At 39.4% G+C, this 25,542-nt stretch overlaps 1 protein-coding gene across 18 annotated transcripts in view; it reads left to right on the plus strand.

Annotated features, from left to right (window-relative positions):
- Positions 1–25,542, plus strand: part of SLIT3 (slit guidance ligand 3) — a 914,676-nt gene that overhangs the window by 109,489 nt on the left and 779,645 nt on the right. For 3 of the 18 annotated variants that reach the window (XM_085001797.1, XM_085001800.1, XM_021076955.2), the window contains exon 1: positions 10,538–10,614. The exons of 13 other annotated variants lie outside the window; for them this stretch is intronic. The gene's annotated coding sequence lies outside the window, so the exon portion shown is untranslated. Of the gene's footprint in view, positions 1–5,854; positions 5,944–10,537; positions 10,615–21,446; positions 21,529–25,542 lie in introns of those variants that run through there. 2 more of the 18 variants (XM_085001791.1, XM_085001799.1) reach the window with 2 other exon arrangements.

Raw genomic sequence — 25,542 nt, forward strand, 5'->3', positions numbered from 1 at the left:
ATTCACATGAAGATTTAGAGAGTACCAGTAATGATAACTACATAGGTACATATAAAAGAAAATATGAACTTTTTTTTGTTTGTAACTTTTTTCTCTTATCTGTTTTTTAAAGCACTGCATAAGACAGTAATTATTAAACTGTTGTTGATCTTAGAATTTATAAACATGTAATTTGTATGGCAATAATAGCATGAAGAAAAGGAAAATAATTTTATGCATTTGAGGAGTTTTTGTATACTGTTGAAAATAAGTTGGTATTAAATTGAACTCAATTATTTTAAGTTAAGATGCCAGAGAAACCACTAAGACTACCTTAAAATGTATGTATGTATATCTTTTATAACTATGGATAAAACAAGGGAAATAAAATGATATAGTAGCAAATATCGATTTAACACAAAGGAAGTGACTAATGGAGGACTAGAGGAACAAAAAAGATAAAACATATAGAAAATAAATAGCAAAATGGCAGTTGTAAACTCTACCATATCAGCAATTTCATTAAATATAAATAAACTTAACACTCAGGTTACTAGACAATAACCTGTCTAGTAACCTGAGATTGGCAAATGGGTTTTCATAAATATTGTCCAGCTGTCCTCTGCCTAAAAGAGACATTTGTAGCTTGAAATATACAAATAGCTTGAAAAAATGAAATAGAAAGATATACCATGAAAAAAATAACTGATGATAACTAAAATCAGACAAAATAGGCTTTAAGACAAAAAGTGTCATGGAAACAAATAAAGAGGTTTTGCAATGACAAAAGTGTCAATCCACTAGGAAGAAGACATAAAAATTATAACCATATATGCAGCTAATAAGAGAGCTGAAAATACATGAAGTAAAAACATGCAGAAATGGAAGGAGAAATAAATGATTCAACAATAATAATTGGAGACTTCAGTAACCTACATTCAATAATAGATAGAACAACCATATAGAAAATTAAAGGAAATAGATGATTTGAATAACATTATAAGCCAATTAAACTTAACAAATTATCTATACAACACTCAGCACTGCAGAATAGATGTTCTTCTCAAATGCACATGAAGCATCCTCTAGGATAAACCATACTTTAGGACACAAAACAAGCCAAAAAGTTTTAGAAGGATTTAAAACACACAAAGTGTGTTCATAGACCATGATAGAATGAAATTAGAAATCAATAACAGGAGGAAATCTGGGGAATTCACAAATATGTGGAAATTGTACACATGCTCTTAAAAACCATAGGTCAAAGAAAAAATCACCAGGAAATAATAAAAGACTCTGAGATTGATGAAAATGAAAACACAACATTCTGAAACTTATGGGATAAAGTGAAAGCAAACTTAGAAATTTTATTTTATTTTATTTTTTTGCTTTTTAGGGCCACACTCAAGGCATATGGAAGTTCCCAGGCTAGGGGTCAAATGGGATCTGTAGCTACTGGCCTACACCAACAGCCACAGCAACATGGGATCCGAGCCACATCTGTGACTACACCACAGCTCATGGCAACCTGGATTGCTGGCCCACTGAACGAGGCCAGGGATTGAACCCACATCTTTATGGATACTGGTCATATTTGCTTCCACTGTGCCACAACAGGGACTCCCTAGATAAAAATTTTACCTTTAACTTCTTATATTGAAGAAGATCTTAAATCAATAGCCTGAACTGCCACTTTGAGAAACTACAAAAAGAAGAGCAAACTAAACCTTGAGCTAGCAGAAAGAAGGAAATAATTCAGATGAGTGTGGAAGGTAATGAGAAACATTAGAAAAACAATAGAGAAAATCCATGAAACCAAAAGTTGATTCTTTGAAAAATCAGTAAAATTGACAAACTTTTAGCCCAACTAAACAAGGGGGAGAAAAGACTCAAATTACTCAACTAAGGTGAGAAAGAACATCACTATTGAACTTACAGGAATAAAAAGTATTATAAGGGAATAGTATGAACTATCATATGATAACATTGATAAAATGGACAAATTCCAAACTACTAAAACTGACTCAAGAAGAAATAGACAACCTGAATAGAGCTATAATAAGTAAATAGAATGAATTGGTAATAAAAAAAAAATCTTCCCACAAAGAGAAGCCCAGGTCCAGATGGCTTTACTGTTGAAGTCTACCAGATGTCTAAAAAAAAAAAAAGAATACTAATATTTTGCAAGCTTTTCCAAGAAAATAGGAAAGGAGGGAACACTTCCTAATATATTATTCCAAGCCAGTGTTGCTCTGATACCAAAACCAAAGGCATCACAAGAAAACCACAGACTAATATTCATAATATTTCCTTATGAATATAAATGTAAAAATCCTCACCAAAATACTAGCAATCTGAATCTAGCAACATATTTAAAGGATTATACACCATGACCAAGTGGGATTTATCCAAAGATTGCAAAGTTGGATCAATGTATTAAAGTCAGTCAATGTAATACATCATGTTAATGAAATAAGTAACAAAAAACACTTGATAATACTGTCCACTCTGAAAAGGCACCAACAAAATACTATACCCTTTTATGATAAAAACACCTAACAAAGTAGGAATTGAAGTTAACTTCTTCAACCTAATAAAGGACATCTGTAAAATACACACTTCTAAATCATACTGGATAGTGAAAGACTTAAAACTTTACCCTTAAAATCATGTACAAGAGAAATATGTCCAGTCTTTCCACTTCTATTCAACACTGTTTTAGAGATTCTAACCAGGGCAGTTAGGCAAAAAAGGACACACATATACATATAGTATACGAACTGATAAATCAGCTGAACAGGATTGTAAGTGTGAGATCAATATATAAAAATCAATTGCATTTCTATACACTGATGAACAATCCAAAATGAAATTTTAAAAATTTCCATTTGCAACATCATCAAAAAAAAAAAATGCTTAAGAATAACCTTAACAAAGAAAAGCACAAAACGTTTTTTGAAAGAAATTAAAGACATAATTGGCAATACTCCCCCAATTTATCTTCAGATTCAATAATATTTCTATTAAAATTCTAGTTATCTTCTTTTCAGAAATTAAAAAACTGAACCTAGTGGGTTGAGGATCTGGCATTGCCATGAGCTGTGGTGTAGATTGCAGACGCGGCTCAGATCCCACGTTGCTGGGGCTGTGGCGTAGGCCAGTGGCTACAGCTCCGATTGGACCCCTGGCCTGGGAACTTCCATATGCCGCGGAAGCGGCCCTAGGGGAAAAAAAAGAAAAGAAAAGAAAAAAAAAAGCTGAACCTAAAATTCTTGTATAAGAAAACCAGGATAGCCAAAATTATCTTGAAAAAGAAGAACAAAGCGGGGGCTCACACTTATCAATTTCAAAATTTACTGCAGATCTACGGTAATCTAGACCATGTGGTACTGACCTAAGATTGACATGTAAGTAATGGGACAGAATTGAGAATCCATAAATTAATCTCTCACATTTATTGTCAACTGATTTTTGACAAGGGTGCTAAGATCATTTAATGGGGGAAAAAAAAGCAATCTTTGCAACAAATGGTGCTGAGACAACTAGATATCTAAGTGTGGAAGATGAAGCGAGGCCCTTTTCTCATGCTTCATACAAAATTTAATTCAAGCAGATCATAGGCCTAAATATAAAAGTTAAAAGAATATAAGTCTTAGAAGAAAATAAGAGAGTAAAACTTTGAGACCTTCAGTTAGAAAAAGCCTTTTTAGATATAATACCAAAAGCAGAGAAGACAAAAGAAAAAGTAGATAAATAGGACTTCATCAAAATTTAAAACTTTTATGCTTCAAAGGATACCATTAAGAAAGTGAAAAGTTCCCATTGTGGCATGAACCCAACTAGTATCCATGAAGATGCAGGTTTGGTCCCTGGCCTCACCCAGTGGGTTAAGGATCTGGTGTTACCATGAGTTCTGGTGTAGTTCTCAGATGCAGCTCAGATCTGGTGTTGCTGTGGCTGTGGTGTAGCCTGGTAGCTGCAACTCAGATTCGACCCCTAACCTGGGAACTTCCATATGCCTTGGGTGTGGCCCTAAAAAAGAAAAAGAAAAAAAAAGTGAAAAGACAACGTCCAGAATGAGGGGAAGTATTTGTATTTGTATATCATATACATAATAAAGGATTTGTACCTAGAAAACAGAAAGAATTCTTCCAACTCTAAAACCCAACTAAAAATGGGCAGTGTATTTGAATGAGCATTTTTTCAAAGATGTTAAAAATGGCCAAGAAATACATGGGAAAATGCTCACATCATTAGTCATTCTGAAAATACAACTCAAAATCACAATGAGATACTCCTCTATTCCATTCAGATGGCTATAAAAAGACAAATAATGACAGGTGTGGGTGAGGACGTGGAGGAATTGGACCATATATTGCCAACGGGACTGTAAAATTTTCAGCCATTTTGGAAAAATCGTTTGGCAGTCCCTTGAAAAGTTGTGCATAGAGTTACCATATGACTCAAGAATTCCATTCTTAGCCATGTGCCCAAGAGAAATGAAAATACATGCCTACATACAGAATAGATTTGTGCTTGCCAGGAGTGGTGTGGGAGGGATGAACTGGGAGTTTGGCATTAGCAGGTGCAAACTATTACATGTAGAATAGATAAACAACAAGATCCTACTGTATAGCACAGAAAACTGTACTCAATATCCTGAGATAAACCATAATGGAGAAGAATAAGAAAAAGAAAAAAATATAGATATGTTAAAACTGAATCACTTTGCTATAGAGCAGAAAGTAATGTATTGTAAATCAACTATAATTCAGTTTAAAAGTAAAAAGAAAATGCATGTCTACACAAAAACTTTTATATGATGGTTTGCAGGAGCATTTTTATAATAGCCAAAAAGTGGAAACAACCCAAATGTCATCAGCAGATGAATGGATAGATGAAAGTAGTATATCCATAGAAAGCAATATTATTCAGCTGTAAAAAGGAATGAAGTACCCATACATGCTACAACATGAATAAACTCTGAAAATGTTATGCGAAGTGGAAGAAACCAGACACAGAAGGCCACATATTATATGATTGCATTTATATGAAGTACTCGGTATAGACAAATCCAAGAGAAAGTAGATCAGTAGTTGCCAGGGTCTGTGGGTAGGAGAGAAAGGGGAGTGTGGTTTCTTTTTAAGATAATAAAAATGTTCTAAAATTAGATAGTGGGGGTGGTTGGACAACTCTTGAATACACTAAAAACTACTAAATTGTTCACTTTTAAAAGGGTGACTTTTACAGTGTCTCAATAAAGCTATTATTTTTTAAAATGTAGATTATGTCATTTCAAATCTATTCTTAAGCTATTTAATACCTTCTTCTCATCCTTAGTGTAAAGTCCAAAACTTGGCCTTGGCCTGCACTGTCCTGCCCTTGCTTCTGAACTGTCTTGTTCCACATGTCCCAGGCAGTGTGCTCGGTTATGCTGACTTGCAGTCTGTTCTTTGAACACATTGAGCTCTTTTCAATAGTAGAGTCCTGGCATTTGCTTTCTTCTGTTTGGAATGCCCTTCCCTGCTTTACTCATGGCTTTTTCCACCTCATTCTTTCTCGTCTAAAAGTAGTTGCTTCCCCTTCCATACTCTTTAGCATATTATGTTGTTTATTTTCTTGATACACGTATAATACCAAGTTGAGGTATCTTACTTATCCGTGTTTATTTGTGTATGTGTTTACTGACTCTCCAGGCATATCCCCCTACCATTAGGATACAGCTTCAGAGAGGATCTTTTCTAGCTGCTTCTTCATGTAGCTCTAATTCCAAGATAAGTGTTTTCCTATAGTTGGTACTCGATATATGTTTCTTGAATGAATGAATAAATCCTCAATTATAATGACCAGTCTGACTCAAAACTTCATCTCACAGACGGTACATGCTACACCAGGCCCTCGAGCCAGCAGACTTAAGAGAAATGGTTCCTGAGCAAGCTGATGGGCAGTCATACCTTTCTCAGTGTAAGTAGGGAACTCAGAGGTTTTTGTCTCTTGCCCTTATTTGGCATTTTCATCCATTGAGCCCCACATTCAGGTATTCTTTCAGACAGTAGCAACACAGAGGTGTGGAGGCTGCCCTTGAGAGGCTCACATTCTAGAGAAGGGAACAGACCCAAACACCTGTGAAATAATGCAATAAATGCTACTAGAGAGCCACAGAGTGCTTGGGAAATACAGAGTTGAAGATGTTGACTTTTGGTTGTAGGAAGATGGTTTTAGGGGAAGACTTCACTGAAAAGGTTAAATTTGTGTTTGGGCCCACTAAGATAAGGGGGACCAGTGATTTTCAAATTGAAAGTGGGAGTAGGATTAAAGGGAAGGTGATTTTGTCCCACAGGGCATATTTGGCAATGTCTAGAGACATTTGTATTGTCACAGCTGGGGCAGAGAGACATGTTATTGGCATCTAGTAGGCAGAGATTAGGGATTCTACTCTGCATCCTACAATGCACAGGATGGCCCCAACAAAGAATGATCCTGCCCCAAATGCTGGTAGTGCTGAGAGTGAGAAACTCTGATTAAGGCAGTGATTAACTATTGCTGCTGAAACTGTTGGGTGAGAGGTAATTTTAGAATGGATGGATCAGGCTGACTATACCAATCAATCTTACTACAAAAAGAAGAGATATGACCAGTCTTACTATGCCCCCCCCCTTTAATATATGAAATATTCTCACTGAAAGATGAAATCTAAACCTGACCAAACCTCTAGTGCAACACTGGCTATATGAAATATATGAGCCACATATGTAATTTAAAAAATTAGTGGCCACATTAACAAATAAGAAATAGAAATTAATTTTAATAATATATTTTATTCAACCCCAATATAAACGGTGATGTTATTTCAACATATCATCAGTTTAAACATTATTAATGAGATATTTTACTTTTTTTGAACCGCCTTTGGAATCTGATGTGTATTTTACACTTACAGAACATCTCCATTCAGACTAATCACATTTCGAGTGCTCAGCAGGCACATGCTGAGTCGCTGCTGTTTTGGACAGAGCAGCTCTAGAGTAAACACCAATTTGTAGGACAATTGGAGAACAGAGGAATATGCTATACACAATGCAAGGATGCAACCATAAAAGATCCAGAATGCAGGAAACTCTTAAGGACAATGATCTAGTTTCTCTCTCTCTCTCTCTCTCTCTATCTCTCACACACACACACACACACACACACACACACCCCAAGGTGCAAAAGAAAGGGGTAAGGGACAGTGGGTTGGGGAGAGGTGCTGTTGATTTAAAATAACTTATGAAATATGCCAATCAGATGGATTATGTGGATCTTGTTTGTATTCTGATTTGAACAAAACAACTGTAAAAAATATATATTTTGAACGCTAGCCATTTTATGAGATATAAAAAATTATTAATTTTCTTAAGTGTGATACCAGTATTGTGATTATAGCCGAAATTAGGTTCCTTTAAAAGACACATACTAAAATATTTACAGATGGAATGAAACAATATCCATGACTTGCCTAACAGCATCTACTGGGGAGGAAGCAATGGGTATGAATATAGAGGAAACAAGGTTGATAATTCTTGAAAGTAATGCATGAGTGGTCATCATACTATTCTCGCTATATATGTAAATATTTTAAAAATAAAGATTAAATAAAGACCTAAATATAGACTTTGAAAGTATACTTGGTTTTGGCAACTATATATTTTGCTCTCATGGGTCTGTGGCGTGCATGTGCCGCTGCCACTGGAGAGTGGCTTTCCAGAAGGGATCTTTATCTCCCCCCCTTCCTCTACAGCAGCCACCTATGGCACATTCCAAGAGAACTGAAAAGAGCTGAAAGTTGTATTACTTATTCTCATTTAGGAATCCTAAACTTTTCAGAAATAAGACACTCTGGAGAGTTTGTATATTCTTTCTTTGAGGTAAGAGCAGCAATTGAAAGTTGGCCTAAGTGTTTATGTCAGGAACGAAAATAAAAGAGAGAAACAGAAAGTTAATGCTTCTATCACTAACCTTCTGAGACAGCATGCCCCTATTGGACACAGGAAGTACATTTTTCTCCTAAAAAATTTACCGATAAATTTTAGGTGGTACAAAAAGTCAGATCTCTTAAACTCTCTTTTTTTTTTTTTTTCGTCTTTTGTCTTTTTAGGTCTGCACTGGTGGCATATGGTTCCCAGGCTAGGGGTCAAATCAGAGCTACAGGTGCCAGCCTACACCACAGCCACAGCAACGCCAGATCTTTAACCCACTGAGTGAGCCCAGGGATTGAACCTACATCCTCATGGATTCATTTCCGCTAGGCCATGATGGGAACTCCGGAACTCTTTAACTTTAAAAATATAATTATTTTATATATCATAAAATTTTAAAAAACTAGGTAGCACATGGAATTTATAATTTTTTTTTTCCTTTTCTAGGTCCACTCCCACGGCATATGGAGGTTCCCAGGCTAGGGGTCGAACTGGAGCCATAGCCACCGGCCTATGCCAGAGCCACAGCAATGCGGGATCTGAGCCGAGTCTGCGACCTACACCTACAGCTCACGGCAACGCCGGATCCTTAACCCACTGAGCAAGGCCAGGGATCGAACCTGCAACCTCATGGTTCCTAGTCAGATTCGTTAACCACTGCACCACAATGGGAACTACTTTTATATATATATATATAATTTTATGAATATTATCAATTGGGGCAGGTAGAAAAAATATATCAAACAGTTAAGTCAGCTTAAATGAAACCACTAAGGAGAAAATAGTAAAGGTGGGACATGGATATGGCATAAGCTCTAAAAGTGATTTACAAATTGGCAAATTCTGAATTTGGGGAAATGCTGGATATAGAGATTTTCTTCTACAAAAAAAAAAAAGCAGGTAGAGAAACAAGCACATAAAACAATTCAGGCTGAGAGATCATTTTAATCAAGAGTGATTTTCATCATGAGAATGACCTATTCTTGGATTAAACTCTCTGTGTTTTGCCAAGACATATTCTCCCATATCCTATGCCTCCTAGACCACATATCTGGTGGGAAGATATAATGAGAGAAAGGATGATTTTGTTTTAAGGACAACATGTGTTAGGTAAACAAGTTCTGAATGGGGTGGAGAGATCTGTACTACATGACAGACATTCAGCCAGTCCCTTTATGCCTTTTGCCTCATCATCATCCCCAGGGCCCTGCTCCCATGGTCCCTTCTCCTCTCCAGCTTCACCATGTAAGCTTCAGGTGCATGGCCAGCTTGCTGTTCTCCAGCAGGAGAGACTTGTTCTTTCTCAGAGCCTGTCTCTCGCACTTTCCTGTCTGCCTGCACAAAGATCTCTGCTTGGGCAGTTTCTTATCACTTAGTCTCAGCTCCAATATTCCTCCTCTCCAGCGCTCTCTATTGAAAGAACCACTTCTCCAATCGTTAGTTGTCATATTATCCTATTTTTGTCTTCTTCATAGAACCTAAGACTCCCTGAAATTATGCTGTTGTTTGCTTGCTCCAGAAAAGAGGATCCTTGTCTGTTTGGTTCTCAGTATTTCCCCATCCAGTTGGACGGTGCCTGGTGTGAGCAGGGAGCTTGGCAAATATTTGTTGAATGAATACATGAATTAGATAAGCTGGGCTTTGGACTAGAGCATCTCTGAGGGTCTCCTTCCAGCTATGAAGCACTACAATTTTCAAAATCCATCACAAAAAGCGTTTATCTTTCCAATGGAGAGCTTTTCTCCAGCAATTGGCCAAGATAGGATTTCCCAGGGCTTAGCTGAAATGGTTGGTAGCAAGCCGAGTGAAACAGATGCCTTTGGGTGCCGACACATCTTCCTCGGAGTTTAACAATAGAGCAAAAAGCAGTCATCATAATCAGTACAGAGGTGGGGGAGAGAGTAACTAGGTCTTCTGCCAAATTGCCTTTGTAGATGTCAGAGCCAGCTTCTCTGAAAACAGCTCTTTATGTAAAACATTACTCCAAGCAGAGCTTGCCCCCCCACCCCGGCTCCCACACGTTTCCTCTTACTTGGACTCTCCAGTTTGTCGCATATGTGTTCACTTGCTCTCTTAACATCAGTTTGGGTAACCCTGATGCGAGGGAGATGTGAGTCAGCCATTAGGTGTGTGGAGGTCTGATGAAAGCAACTTTAACACAACACCATTTGCTTTGGCAGGAACTCGGGCCAAGAGCAAAAGTCCTCTTGATGTGTCAAATTATAGATAAACACGAGTTTCAAAAACATTTGTGATATAACTGCAAATAAATGCTGGCAACTGGCAGGGTGCTCCGTTTACAAATAGTTCCTGTCAACCAAATAGTAAGAGGATAAACTTGAACGCGACTGACTTCCCAAACATTTGAAAGCACTTTAATAGCAAGACTCTGAGGCTGCAAGTATAAAACAGAATAATAATTAAGGTTTAAAATGCCATCCAGCCAAGAGAAAAGCTGCAGAGGGCTGTGTCTTGGGATCTGAGGTTTATCATGATGACTCAGTGTCTGATTCCTTGGACCCAACCCATCTTTTGGAGGCTCTCTGAGTTGTCCACACTCCTGCTTTTAGTTTAGCTTGGCTTGCCCACTTCAAGTCCCCAGTATGAGAAGCATGACCCTGGAAACTGGCTGAAACAGTTGATACTTAAGAAAAGAGGTGGTGCATTTCATTCCCAGGTAGGGAGCTCCAGGTCTTGATAAAGTAGTTACATCTGGCAGCTTGCTTGCTTTCTTTCTTTCTTTCTTTCTCTTTCTTTCTTTCTTTCTTTCTTTCTTTCTTTCTTTCTTTCTTTCTTTCTTTCTTTTCCTTTCTCTCTTTCTCTCTTTCTTTCTTTCTTTTCCTTCCTCTCTTTCTCTCTTTCTTCCTTTCTTTCTTTCAGGCTGTACCCGCGGCATGTGAAAATTCCCACCAGGGGTCGAATTGGAACTGCAGCTGCTGGCCTATACCACAGCAACACCGGATCTGAGCTGCAGGTGTGACCTACACCACAGCTCATGGCAACACCAGATTCTTAACCCACTGAGAAAGGCCAGGGCTAGTAGGTACTAGTTGGGTTTGTTACCACTGAGCCACAACAGAAACTCCCCGGCAGGTTCTTTCTAAGGGGCAAAGTCAACAAGGGCACTTGCCTGTGTGTGAAGCTCTTTGGTGATGGTGGCAGTGGTAGGGGGAGAAATGGGCTAAACCTCCTTCTGCTTATTGGCCACTCTGAACTTTCATCCATCCATCCATCTCTCCATGAGTTAAGAAATACGTACTGAGGAGTTCACTTTTGGCTCAGTGGGTTAAGGATGCAGTGTTGTGACTGCAGCAGCTTGGGTCGCTGCTGTGGTGGGGGTTCATTTACAGGCCTGGGAACTTCCACATGCCATGGGTGCAGCAAAAAGGGAAAAAACAAAGAAATATGTATTGAGTTCTTCTGAGGTACCAAACACTGTACAAGACCCAGAATACATTGGTAAGGAAACCTTTGGTGCTGGCCTCTGATCTCTATAGCATAGTAAAGCTCTGAAAAGGGAAGTCAGAGTTGTGAGTTCAAGTCTACATTGACACTAACTCTGCTGTTTGCTCTAACAAGAGCTTCAAATTCAGCACTTGATCAGCTAGTAAATGGATGACGCAGGCAGAGTGGGGACCATGTCACTCTGGAAATTTCATGCCCCACACACAGTGGGTAGTCAGCCTTATCTTTGTTGAAGTGTTGTTCTGCTGGAAGACAGCACAGTTTCCTAGATTTTTAAGACAAGCAAGAAATCCTGACCTTTAAAATGCAACACCCCCCACCCCATTTTTAAATACCGATGACCTAGTTTTTGAAAACACTGGTCAGGGCAAAATTAAATAAAATCCAGTTTGCAGTCTCTTAGGGCACAGTGTTCTTCTTCTCAGTTTGTTGATGCATAAGAGAGAAGTCCTAAATCTGTGGAGTCTGGTGGTCTGTGTGCTGATTTATAGGCTGCTGTTGGAGCAAGAGGGAGGCTGTCCTGGCAGGGTACTGGCCCCCACCAGTTCCAAATAGTGCAGTGCTGCTTCTCTTGGTGTCCCCAGATGTCATTTGGGTGTTTCTGGTCCCCTTAGATCCAGGTCAAATTACCTAAATATCACCAATTCCAAAGTACAAAGCCCTTCCCAAGCTTGAGAGAATTCTTAAAACTGAGGCATAATGTTCCAGGTGTCCTCTCTCCAGATTCTGCCTCCCTCCCTTGCAATTGTACTGTTCCAGTCATGAGACTTGGCTGTTTCTTCGAATTCCATAAGGAACTAACTCAATCACCCCAAATACGTGTACACTTTACAGAAGACATTTTTGTTAGGGGTAGGAGTGGAGTTTGAGAAACAGAAAAAATTTTATTTTGCAGCAAGGTAAATTAACTTCGTATGAAACAGCAGACATTATGTTTTTAAGATGCCGTTTCACTTACTCCCTACCTGCTCCATGTTTGCTTATTGTAGAATCTGGGTAAGTTCCTTAGCCTTTCTGTGCCTCAGTTTCTCATATTTAAAATGAGGACTCTAGTAATAGCTACTCATACGATTGGTTTGAGGAGGAAATGAATTCATATAACTAGATTAGAACAGGGCCAGGTACGGGGGTATGGGGCGGGGGAGAAGGTGGGAGAAGGAAGGAAGAAGGAAGTTAGGTTATTATTATTTTAATTTCTGGTTCCTCTGACTCCCTTCTCAATTCCTCCTGCTCCCCACTTAACTCTTCTCCTCCCATTCAGGAACAAAACCAAAAACTTGCACAAGACCCTTCTCTATTCTCGCCCAGAATAGTTTGTCTCCGTTCTTCTCTGAGGTCTTGTCTCCTGCTGATGTCATAGCCCAAGTATGTTTACCAAGGTATTTTCCAAAGGATAGTTTCCTCCCTAAGAGGGATTAAGATGTCAAATGTCAAGACAATATTTTTTCAACTTGTTATGTTTATACACACACACACACAAAGGGTTCCATAGCTTAAAAGTAAATATTAAAAATGCTGGCTAGGTCTTTGGGGTGTTTTCAGCCTCTTTGATTCTGTGACTCCAGAGAAATAAAGTTTCCTGGCAGCATGAGATGCCTTAGTCCTTGTCGTCTAGTGCTGGATGAGGGGAGAGTAATTGGAACATCCAGCCCAGCCAGACCTCCTCCAGACACACTCCCAGGAGCCTGGAGATACTACTGGCTTTCCTAAGGAGTCAAGGGGGCTGCAGTGCCAGAAGGTGAGAACTTAGTACAGTATTCAGATAACATGCTTTTCCTCTCAACCACCCCCCCCAACATGTTATCCCGTAGTTCTCCCAATATTTCTGGCCTCTTCACCCTACCCACCTCCAGAAAGTTCACTCACACAGATGATAGAGAGAGAGGATCTTTTTCTTGGTGAAGATAAAGAGAGAGTGCTATTATAGAGTTTCTTCTTCTTCTTTTTCCTTTTTTTTTAGGGTTACACCCGTGGCATTTGGAGGTTCCCGGGCTAGGGGTCAAATCGGAGCTGTAGCTGCTGGCCTACACCACAGCCACAGCAACGCCGGATCCTTAATCCACTGAGCCAGGCCAGGGATAGAACCTGCATCCTCATGGACACTAGTCAGATTCCTTTCTGCTGAACCATGACAGGAACTTCGAGTTTCTCCTTCTTACCTGATGTATTGGTGTTAGCTTATAGCTATATAAGAAATACAAAATCCCCCAAGATCCGTTATCTTCTCATCCTTCAATAAAGCCAGTGCACACACTTATATGCTTTGTAATTTTTATGAACCATATTTCAATCTATTAGAATATTCATGGACAATAACAACACTAAAAATAAAACCACCCAAGTTCTGTCTCGGTTTCGGATCTTCCCTATGAGTCCTTCCCTTCTTGCCGCTCTGGCCTAGGGAGTCTGATTTTTGAGCTATTGGTTGCTGTCCTTGGCATTTATCAGAGTGAGAAGTTGACTTTGGAAGCATTATAATAGAAATGGCCTATTGTAGTTCAGGAAATAGATATTGACAGAATTAGAGGAACAGGAAAGGTGTGTTCTCCAATCCAGTTCACACAGGTGTGTCATGGAAAGACCATAGCCGACTTGGCTTTGAGTTTCAACTCTGATACTAGCTTCATGATCTTGGACAAAAAAAATTAACCTGTCTGAACCTAGATTCTTCTTCTGTAATATGGAGTGATAATATGGGAGGCACTAAGCTGCAAATGTGACTGCCAGTGGCAACCAGGCCACATTTGTACTCACAGGCTAGCAAGAACATCTAGAATACCAGCTATGGATGTAGACTGCTTAACCTACTGTGAGTTTCCGACACATTTTAAATCCTTTCATCTCTTTCCCATTTATTCAGGTGCCAGAGGGCATAGATCTTATTTAGAACTAATCATTTTTGCTTTGATGATTGAATTTTACTGAAGACTTCATAGAATTTAATAGCAGAAAGAGACTTTAAATGGTCAGGTGACCCAGCTCTTCCAGTGGGATTAAAGATGTTTGCAGATTCAGTCATTATAAAATAAAACCTTTAAGGGAAAAATTAAACTGGGACTGAAGGACTCAAAAGAGTTGATTTCTGTAGGCACCTGATCTGGACTAATTATAACACCTGGGTAGTACGTTGTTGGCACAAGCTTCCTGGCAGTGAAGGCAAAGTGGAAACATTTTGGGTTACTTAGTTTTGGTTTTCTGACAATGGAAAGCATACACATTTTTCTGTAGAGACAAACTTTTTCCTGGAACCAAATTCAGGCATTTATCACATGAGTCATTGTATAAAGGACACTGTGGGACAATGGACAGTATATCCCTCCATGACTTCTTACAGAATCTGTAGTTTTTCATCTGGATGTTCTCATCTCAAACAGTTATAAAATAAACATTTTGTACTAACTAGGAACCCCCTTTCCAATACACTGAGACAGTCTGAAATAAACCAAAAAAGAATCCCTCCTCACCACTAATCTATGAAGAAAAATTTCGAGGCAGATAATTTAGATATTATCATCGTCAGACAGTTATTATCATCGTCATTGTCGTCATCATTTGTTATCAAGCATAAGTACATTTTATAAATATAAGCAAGTTAACTGAGGCATAGCAGGATTAAAGAACCCTTGCAAGCCCACACAGGTCATCCTGATTTCCAACTACTTTGATGGGCTGTGGTTTTCAGTGTTGTGTTGACGAGGATGCTGAGGCTGCATTGGATTATAGTGGGAACGAGTGCCATGACCAGCTCATGATGCTTGCATGTGAGAGGGCAGTAAGACTCACCAGCCATGCATTTGCCATCATCCTGTAATTACATTTTTCTGCTAGCAAAGAATGTGTTGCCTGTAATTCCTCTGCCTTTGTTAGTGGGAATTTCCCAGGATATAAGTTACTTGAGTACTTTTTGCTACGTACCACTTGAAACTTCAGGATTCCCAGGAGCTGATTGGTATATGTACACAGGAACTAAACCAAGCCAAATGAAAATCCCAGGGAGTTCCCATTGTGGCCCAGTGGAAGTGAATCCAACTAGTATCCATGAGGATGCAGCTTTGACCCCTGGTCTTGCTCAGTGGGTCGGGGATCCGGCATTGCTGTGAGCTGTGGTGTAGGTCACAGACTCAGCTCAGATCCCATGTTGCTGTGGCTGTGGTGTGGCTGACAGCTGTAGCTCTGATTCGACCCCTAGCCTGGGAACTTCCATATGCCACAGGTGCGGCCCTTAAAAAGTAAAAAAAAAAAAAAAAAAAAAAACTCCCCAACTCATCCTCCCCCCAAAAAAACCCAAGCCCATGATACAAATTAGAGTTATTACTATGAATTAAATGTCTACAGAAGTAATTTTAAAAATACATTAACTTTTTTTGGAGTTCCCTGGTGGCCTAGTGGTTAAGGTTTTGGCTTTGTCACCATTGTGGCTCAGGTTCAATCCCTGGCCTGGGAACTTCTGCATGCAATGGGTGCAGCCAAATAATAATAATAATAATAATAATAATAATAATAACTTTTTAAATCTTACTTAAGAGCTAATGATTTGTTTTTATTGTGGTAGTTAAGTAAGTAATATAATCCATTAAAAGTTGCAGATTTTGAAACTGTCTGTATGACACTTTGAATGATTCAGCAATTTCAGGCTGTAGGCAACAGCTGAAATGTAGTGAGTCCGTATCCTGATGGGCTGTGGGCCCTTCAAATGAATCTTTATTCCAAAGTGTATGAGGCAACTGATCACCCCAAAGTGGGCAGCTTCTGCTTTCGCCTGCCCAGCCTCTCTGCATCTGGTGACAGAACCATCTCTGCTTCAATCCGGAACCTCCAGAACCTTCAGAGTATGAAGTTCTGGAAGAGCTGACTCCACTTCCTGGAAGAGGCATGTGCCCACTCTGGCACCATGTTCCCCCAACCAGTGGTTGATGCCTGAAGTAGGTACATGTTACCAAGTCAGGCCAGTTAAGCCCACTTAGGACTTGGCAGTAGCTAGAAGGTAAAGCCCCTCACTGTTCTTAGATTGCTGGACTGCTGGAACAAGCACCAATAACTGCAGGTAGGCATACTTTCTGAGAATGAACCTAGTTCCCAAGAAAATAGTGATGGATGGAGAAAGAGGGATTCAAAGCCTTGAGTATGTTTACCGAGTTGTACATCCATCACCACAATCAATTTTAGAACATTTTTATTACCTAAAAAAGAAATCCTGGAATTCCCATCATGGCACAATGGACACGAATCTGACTAGCATCCATGAGGATGCAGGTTCAATCTCTGGCCTTGTTCAGCTGGTTAAGGATCCAGCGTTGCCATGAGCTGTGGTGTAGGTCACAGATGCAGCTGCAGCTCCAGTTCGACACCTAGCCTGGGAACCTCCATGTGCCATGGGTGTGGCACTAAAAAGACAAAAAAAAAAAAAAAAAAAAAAAAAAAAGAAAAGAAAGAAAGAAAGAAATCCTGCTCCTCTAAGCCACCATCCTGAACCCTGCTCCCCAACCACCAGCCCTAGGCAACCACTAGTGTACTTTTTCTCTCTGTTCAGATTTGCCTGTTCTGGATATTCCTTATAAATGGAATCATACAATACATGGTCTTAGTTCTCCTTTAATTAACTTTCATAGCTCCCTTTACTTCTTACAGCCCTTATTAGACCAAAATTTTTAAATATGTGTAATCATTTGTTTAATATCTATCTCTCCATTAGACTGTACATTTCACCAGCACCTGGACTTCATGTATTTTATTCATCATTGTACCCCCAGTGCCTGTGCACCACGAATAGACAAGTAATAATATTTACTTAGTGAATAAATGGATGAATGGATTAATGAATGGATGGCTGAATGAATAAATTAGATATGCTGTCACCGCCGAAAGAGGGCCAGAAATACCAGTCTACTTAATACAGTGAAAGAGGTTGATCTGGTTAACTTCCTTCAGTACCAGTTCCCCATGTTGGGCAGAAAAAAAAATAAATATCTATTTAGCAAGAGAGAGTGTGGTTACACATGCAGATGTGTAATATTTGTAAATGAGAAGTGGATTGTTTGTGTATTGGAGTGGAGAAGGGAGAGACTTGGTAAGCTGGAGCTAAGTTAAAGTAAACTATTTATTGCACTAACTAAGCCACAGTGTAGTCACTGCCAACTGGTCACAACCGCTGGTCCTTTTTTTCTTAAAGGCCTCAGTCTCTGTAAGATACACTCTGAGTAACAGGAAAGAGAGAGCCCTTATGTTCGGAATTTGCTCATGGCATCCTCGACTGTTTAGGGCCTTATTCCATGAATGTTTAGGTCTGGCTGTTTCCTGCCTGTGCCTGTAACCACACAGAGAAAGAATGGGATGGAAGTCAGATGCATGCCTTGTCACTTGGACAAGCAGCTTGTGGAGTGGGAAACACGCCTCGGCTTGGACGGCTTCTATACTCTGGGGCTTGGCAAAGCTGTTGCTGAAAACATTGAACAAAATAAACTACAGAAGATAGAAAGAATGCAGGAAAAGTCATGAAAAAACAAATTGGTGATTCATAGAGATTACAGTCTAATGGCTACAAGATTTTCCCGGCTTTGATTTGGACTTTTTCAAAAAATCAGTTGCAGTAGAGGCTCCCTTGGTGGTTGGACACGAGAGGGGATTTTCTAGAAATAATGAGTTTCTGTTTGTTTTATTTTTAATAAAGCAAATATTGTTTTTTATTCCTTTACTTCTCCACTGAAGAAATAGAATCTTTAAATAATTCCAGCTTCTGTATGCAGACAGCGTAAAGAATACACATAAACCAAGAGATTATTTCAGAGATGGGATCTTTTCTGGTCATTCATGGGTGTTTCGAAAATTACATAAAGAGTTGGAAATGCTCAGTGTGGCACCAGCTAGGTCAGAGATGTGTGTGTGTGTATTTTTTGCCCCCTCTCTTGTGCCCAGCAAGCCCTTGATTAGAAATGCAGTGCAGTGAGATTAATTTCTTGAATAAATACCTCTATTTATGAAGAGTCACCTGATTATAATTTTTTTTAAAAAAAGATCAAAGGTTCAAACAAAGAACTAACCAGGACTACTTTGGATAAATTCTGAGCAGTAATATATTTACTAATATATTTTTTGGAGTGTATACTCACAGAGTTACTATACAAAGGTCAAATGCCCAGATTAGCTCTGCCCCACAGAGGGACATACACACAGCTACCTGCTGTAACAAATAGAAGGGACCTTACAGTGTTTCCCTTCACCTGCCTGTCCCCCAACCAAATATCTCCTACCTGTTTATAACTTTTGCTGTTAAATTCACTATTCATTGTTTATTTCTGTAGATAATTCAGTACCTTCTAAATTCTTTTGATGGTTAAAAAAAAATCACCTGGGATTCTCATTAAAATCTCAGATTCTTGGTCCCATCCACGGAAACAGATTCCTCAGATGAATCTCTCTTTTTAATAAATGGCCTAGGTGATTCTTATGGTCAGAGATATTTAGGAAAAATGGGACTAATGATAATTTCTCAGTTTCATTTTATAACAAAGCAGTTTCATGAGATCCTCAACATAAGTCTGACAAAAATATTATTATTCTAATTTTACATAAAAGGAAACTGAGCCTCCGAAAAGTAGACCAGTTAGGGTCACTTGGGGCTAACCTTGACTCCAGGTCATGCGGCTTTTAACCCAGACCCTCCCCACCAGCCCCACTGGGGCTCCCTTCCAGGAGCTTGTAGTGATGATGATGATGCTAGTATCAAGATAGTCTTGTTTGAACAAAAAAAGAACAGAATGGAATTATGATCAGGGCTCTGAGAGCACCCAAAGGGCCTTAAAGAAAGAGAAATCCTTTAATAGTTGAGGATGAGAGATGAGAGTAGGTGAACAAAGTCACGGGAATATGAATGCCAGTCGTCGGTCTATTGTTTTTTTTGTTTGTTTTTTTTTTGTTTTTTTGTCTTTTGTCTTTTTGTTGTTGTTATTGTTGCTATCTCTTGGTTCTTGGGCCGCTCCCTCGGCATATGGAGGTTCCCAGGCTAGGGGTTGAATCGGAGCTGTAGCCACCGGCCTACGCCAGAGCCACAGCAACGCGGGATCCGAGCCGCGTCTGCAACCTACACCACAGCTCACGGCAACGCCAGATCCTTAACCCACTGAGCAAGGGCAGGGACCGAACCCGCAACCTCATGGTTCCTAGTCGGATTCGTTAACCACTGCACCACGACGGGAACTCCCGGTCTATTGTTGATTAATGAGATGATGTTGAAAACAGTTAGAGCCTAAGAGTTTTGTAAAGTCTCTTCCACAGAACCTGGTTTTGTAAGATACCCCTTGAAAAGGGGGTTCTTGACTCAAATAAATTTGGAAAATGCAGTAAACTTTATTCTGCTAAATAGATTCCCAAAGCATATCTGCATTTTAAAGGCTCTGAGAAGTTCTGCTGTAAAGAAATCTAATTAAAACTTTAAACCTGGAGTATCCATACTTATCCCCCCCGCCCCATTCTCCCACAAATATCTGTCAGAACACACTTTGGGAAATGCTGGCCTAGGCCATAGAGTTGAGAATATATCCATGGGGGTGTTTAATACTGCAGTTACACCCAAAAAGGAGATTCTGTTCTTTCTTTCTTTTTTCCCTTTTTTCTATTGTCTTTGCTTATTCTGGAGAGAGACAGACAGACAGACACTATCCATAAAATAAGCAACTGAGTATTCCTCACACTGAAGTTTGTTGATTCTTTTTTATTACTAACACAAAGCAAGTATGTGGCGAGAGAACCAAGCAGGAGTTGAGCTAAGCCCTGGAATGTGGAAACCCAATCTGTCTGGAGCCCCTGGCTGTTTCCAAGCATCAGGACTGGAGGCCCAGCTTGTCTTCTTTTCTGCCTTTGCCAATCTGCCTGAGCAAAGATGAGACAGTCAAAAGATGTTGCCTCACTGACATGCTTCCTGCTCTTCGTGTGTTTAACTGGGTTGATTCAGAGGGACTCTTCTTTTCAGGGCCTTCTTGGGCCCCGTGACTGCCCAGAGCAAGGTCGAGGTAGCCTTCAGTCAGAGAGAAAAGCAGCAGAAGCTTGACTTGGCAGGCTCACCAGTGGCATCAATCTTCCCAAGACCAGCACCGCTGTGGCAAGAAAGGAAATACTATGTGCTTATGGTTAGGAATCCTGCTTGTCAGAGCCTGATGGCACCCAGAGATGCCTCCGCAGCTTGCGTGGGTAGTTGGGTGGAGATGGGTGTGGGGTGCAGTAGTCCAGATGGTTGGATGAAGCTCCAAAAGAGGGTGTGGGGTGAGGGAGGAATGATCCTCGTTGTTTTGAAACTTCGCCTTTCAGCGGAGGTGACTTATTTCAGTTGCTTGGGTTTAGATTCTTTGGAGAGGATTGACCTCTCAATAGTGAGAATTTGCTGTTATTGTTCAGAAGGGCCCTGACCTTGACGTCCTAAGTCTGATACAGAAAAATGGCAATTGAAAGAGGGTGGGGTGAAGAAGTTTTATTTGGAAGGACAGTGTTTTAAAAAGTGAATTTATATGCACTCTCAAGAATGGTTTATCACCACCTCAATGCCTCCAGTGGTTTGCTGATGAATATGTAATAATCAGCTCTCCAAAAATGAATCAGATGTATATATACACACATAAATTTATTATATAAATTTTCACTGATGTAAAGGTGTGTAACATTAAATTTATAAATAATAATGCATAAAATATTCTTTATTATCAATTTCTTATAGCGACTTGATTCGCATAGGATTATTTCATTGATTTTTATCGAACTATTTTATCCACAGCCCTTTTTTGCAACTGACAAAAAAGAATAATTCCAACATGAATGTTTGTTGACATTTTTGTTTAACATGTAACATGAAAGTGAAATGATGGAGATGCATGTCCAGGATTGCTAGATTTAACAAATGAAAATACAGAAGACTCAGTTAAATTTGAATTGTACTTAAACAACAAATAAAATTTTAGAATAAGTATGTTCTGAACAATATTTGAGATATACTTATGTTGATTTGAAATTAAAATTCAACTGGGCATCCTGCATTGAAAAACTTCTCTTGTTCTTCAGTAATAGGCGTGGCTGCTTTGCTGAGTCATGTGCTAGGTTTTGAATACTGGAAGACTGTTTCCTCAATTTTGTGTGCTGTTGGGTATGTAATAACTGTAAACATCACAATTTTAAGGTTTATCATCATTAATGACATTTTTTCCATCATTTTCTTCAGTCTAGAAAATCAACAAAACAATGAAACAAGCCCTGATTTGTAGCATTTGCTAATTTCTGTATGGTGTAAATTCCCACCATAGCCAATTTCAGCCTACCAACTTCACATCACTGAGCAAGGAGTTAGGGAGTGATACACAGGAACACATAGCAGGACATTTCCATCATACAGAAACAATACCCATGGACAATCTCAAAAGCATAGATAAGAGCACCACTTGGTAAAATAACCAGGAAGTGATGATTTTGGGGTATATATTACCTCTGTTTTGAATGTAATTTATGCAGTAGTAAGTTAATGGAAGCTTTGTTTAACCTGGCTCACAAAAGTCCTAACAGTGTAACAACTGGCTCTTGCAAGCTGGTAACACCACTCTAGCACATTATTGCATCTGTCCATACCGGTCTACACCTGGCTTGTTTTATTCATTTACACAATTGCTTGGCTCCTGGAGGTGTTTGAGCTTGGGACCTTTGTTAAGTGGTTGGGAAGATTTAAAAAGGGAAAAAAAGTGATACAGCCATTCCTTTGGGGAGCTTTAAGGTGCTCGAGGGAGTAATGAGCATTTATTGAGTACCTTCTCTATTTGAGACGCTATCCTCTACTGCAGATTTCAGATAGACTCTTGTAAGACCCTATGCTATATGAAAGCCCGAAAAGCAGAGGGAATGTGCGCTCCAAACATAAAAAAGTCACTAAGATTTTAAGGCAGAAGGTTAAGAGATGAAATCAGAATTCCTACCATGGTTGCAATATTGTTGATTATCTATACCTATAATTGAGGATTGGAAGGGATTGTGTGTAAATAATTGCTCCTTTAGGGCAGTGGTCTTAAGGGGTGATGCGTTTTCTTCTGTATTTTTCTTTGATGTTTTTGTGAAGATTTTCTGGAAGATAAAGCACTAAAGTCTACAATTCAGACAACAAATGCATTAAATTCATCACAGGGGCATTCCTCTGTGCTGGGACAGCTTTTATGGAGCCCATGGAGCATAAGCTGGGCCTTGAAGAATGGGAGGGATTTAGATAAGTAGGGAAAGCATTCCAGGCAGGGTGAAAGGCATGAGTAAAGGGTTAGAGATAGGTATTCTGAAGGAACAATAAATAAAATAGTCTAGCTAGAGAAAGTTTAGATTTATATGTATATGCAAAAGCTATATAAAACTGGGCCCCACAAAGTCCACTCCTGGCATGGAATCAAATTCAGAGAACTAATAGTTGGAAAAACTGAAACTAATTTAAATCTTTACTACAGCTTTTTAAGAAAGCACAAAAGCCAGAGGACTTCTGCCCCATCACCAATTTTTCCCTCCCCTTAGGTCCTCATCTCTTCCGATAAATTATTCTGTGCCTTTTTCAGCACTTCCCTACTCCACTGATTACCTTAGTCTTCCCATTAAGTCTCAGGACAGGTTTGAGTGGCAACCAGAATTGTCCTTAGCAGGTGGGGGAGGGAAGGGGGCTATGTACTAATGCGAAGATATCTTTCATCTGACATATCCAAAAATAATATGGGTATAAACCTATACGTAGCAACTTCATCAGTAAGTGATTTCTTTACACTTCCTCTTCTTTCCAATTCTGTAATATTAAATCGTGTTCATTTCATTTGTGTATGTGTGTGTGTTCCACCTTAGGTTAGGCCTATGTAACTTGATCGTCCATATGCACATGATATTTATTTCCTCTTTAACCTACTCAATTCTGTTAATCCTGAAGGATTCAGTTTAGGAAAGTAACTTTACCCAGAAGCCTTCCCTGACCATGCAAACTGGATTAGTTACTCCTTCCCTATGAACCCATCATCCTGGATAGGTCCTCCTGTTTTAGCGCTTACTGTGTTATGTTACAATGGCCTGTTTTATCTCCACTGTACTGGGAAAAATTTGAAGACAACCTTAAGTCTTATTTGTTCTGTGTGTGTATGTGTTTGTATACTTATGCATACAAGTATATATGTGTATTTATATATGTGTGTGTGTTTATATATATGTTTCATGTTTATATGTGTATGTTTTATATATAATGATATATTTATAAGTGTATTTGATATTTCTTTGTGTGTTCATCATATTTATTTCTGTCCTTTTATATATTTTGGATAAATTAACTTACTAACTTCTGTGACAGGCACTGTATTAAACAGTTTGCAAACATATCTCTTTTTCTGCTCTGACCAACCTTATAAAGTAGCAGTTACCATTAATTCTCAAGTGAGAAATCTAGGACTCAGAGGTGTAATAGTTGCCCAAAGTCATATGTTACCTCACCTGGCAAAAGGGACTTTGCATTTGTGATTCTTAATCTTAATCACAAATGCAAAGTCCCTTTTGCCAGGTGAGGTAACATATTAACCAGTTCTAGAGATGAGAGTGTTGGACCTCTTTGGGGGGCCATTATCATGCTTACCACAGAGGTACACACAAGTAGCCTCATTCTACAGATGAGGAAACTACGACTCAGAAAGGCGAAGCAACTTCCCACAGTCCCAGATTCAGTGACAAGTCAGAGATTTAGACTTGGGTCTCTCTGACACAGAAATGCCCACTCTTTCTGGGACAGCAAGCTGCCTTCTTTGACATTTCTGCACGGGTCATAGAACTGGACAGTAGCGTTAAATACCTGGCAATTCGTAGAATGTAATGAATGGATGGCTTTCTAACGTGGAGCAGAGAAGCATCCTTGAATTATGAGAAAATAGAGACCTCTTAATGATCAAAAGGATATTGCTGCATTTTTATCCCAGGTGTCTTTTTATGTTTTCCCAGCACAAGTTACATGGGGTATAAACACTACCACACATTAGCCTGAAGTTTATGGCACATATATATTAGTCAGGCGTCCATAACAAGATACCACAGACTAGGTGACATAAACATCAGATTTATTTTCTCATAGTTCTGGAGGCTTGATGTCTAAGATCATAATGTTGCCAGGACTGGTTTCTGGTGAGGCTTCTCTTCATGGCTTGTAGATGGCTTCCTTCTTGCTCTGTCCTCAGGTAGCCTTTCCTCTGTGTGTGCAGAGAGGGAGACCATGTGTCTGGTAACTCTTCCTCTTCTTATAAGGACACTAGTCCTATCTGATTAGTCCTATAAGATTATGACCTCTTCTAACCTTATTATCTCATTAATGGCTCTATTTTCAAATACAGACACACTGGGGTTTGGGCTTCAACATATAAATTGGCAGGCGGGGATACAATTCAGTCCATAACCACACAAAAGAGGCCCTCAGTAAATATTAGCTAAATGAATGGTTGAATTGATGAATGAACCCCATTTGTGGAATGAACATAATATACCTGGTATTTACTAGGACTTAACATGTGTTGTTTTATTAATCCTTAAAACAATTCTGTGGTATAAGTATTATTATCTGTACTTCTCTGGGCCTTGGTCTGTTGATCTGTAATCCAAAATAGTCTCTTAGTTTCCTTTCAACTTTAAGAATCTGTAATCCTGTTAATGGCCTGCCATGGGCTGTTCAAGGCCCTTTTCTTATGACACCTCGGACCAGAGGTCATTATTGTCAAGAGTCTTGGCTTCTATTAAACAAGCCTTGTGGGTTATTTCCCTTGATCCTGTGTGTAGATAAGCCTTCTGTGAGAGGTATAGTAATAGTCCTGAGGTCAGCACTTTCATTTGTTTAGAGGTCAGAAGAAGGGCTGGGATTATTCCCCTGGATCACATTATCTAAAGAGGTTATGATGGAGGCCTGTGTGAGCAGAGAAGTGCACCATATGTGCCCCTACAGAGCACCAGCCCACTCAAGTGCTTGCTCTGCATTGACTCCATCAGCCTCTTCAGCGTGTATCATGTGCCAGATGCCAGGACTATAGAGATTACCTTTAAGATATTTCCAGTCTGGTCAGGTAGAAACATACATACATGTAAATCAGCAAGTGCAGTCGGACTAGAAGAATTTAAGGGTGGGAGG

Source organism: Sus scrofa, chromosome 16 (assembly GCF_054392235.1).
Source record: "Sus scrofa isolate SSC_HxYL_T2T_F1_AM1 chromosome 16, Sscrofa_HxYL_maternal_Yorkshire_Landrace_v2.0, whole genome shotgun sequence".
In the NCBI taxonomy this organism is placed as follows: Eukaryota; Metazoa; Chordata; class Mammalia; order Artiodactyla; family Suidae; genus Sus; species Sus scrofa.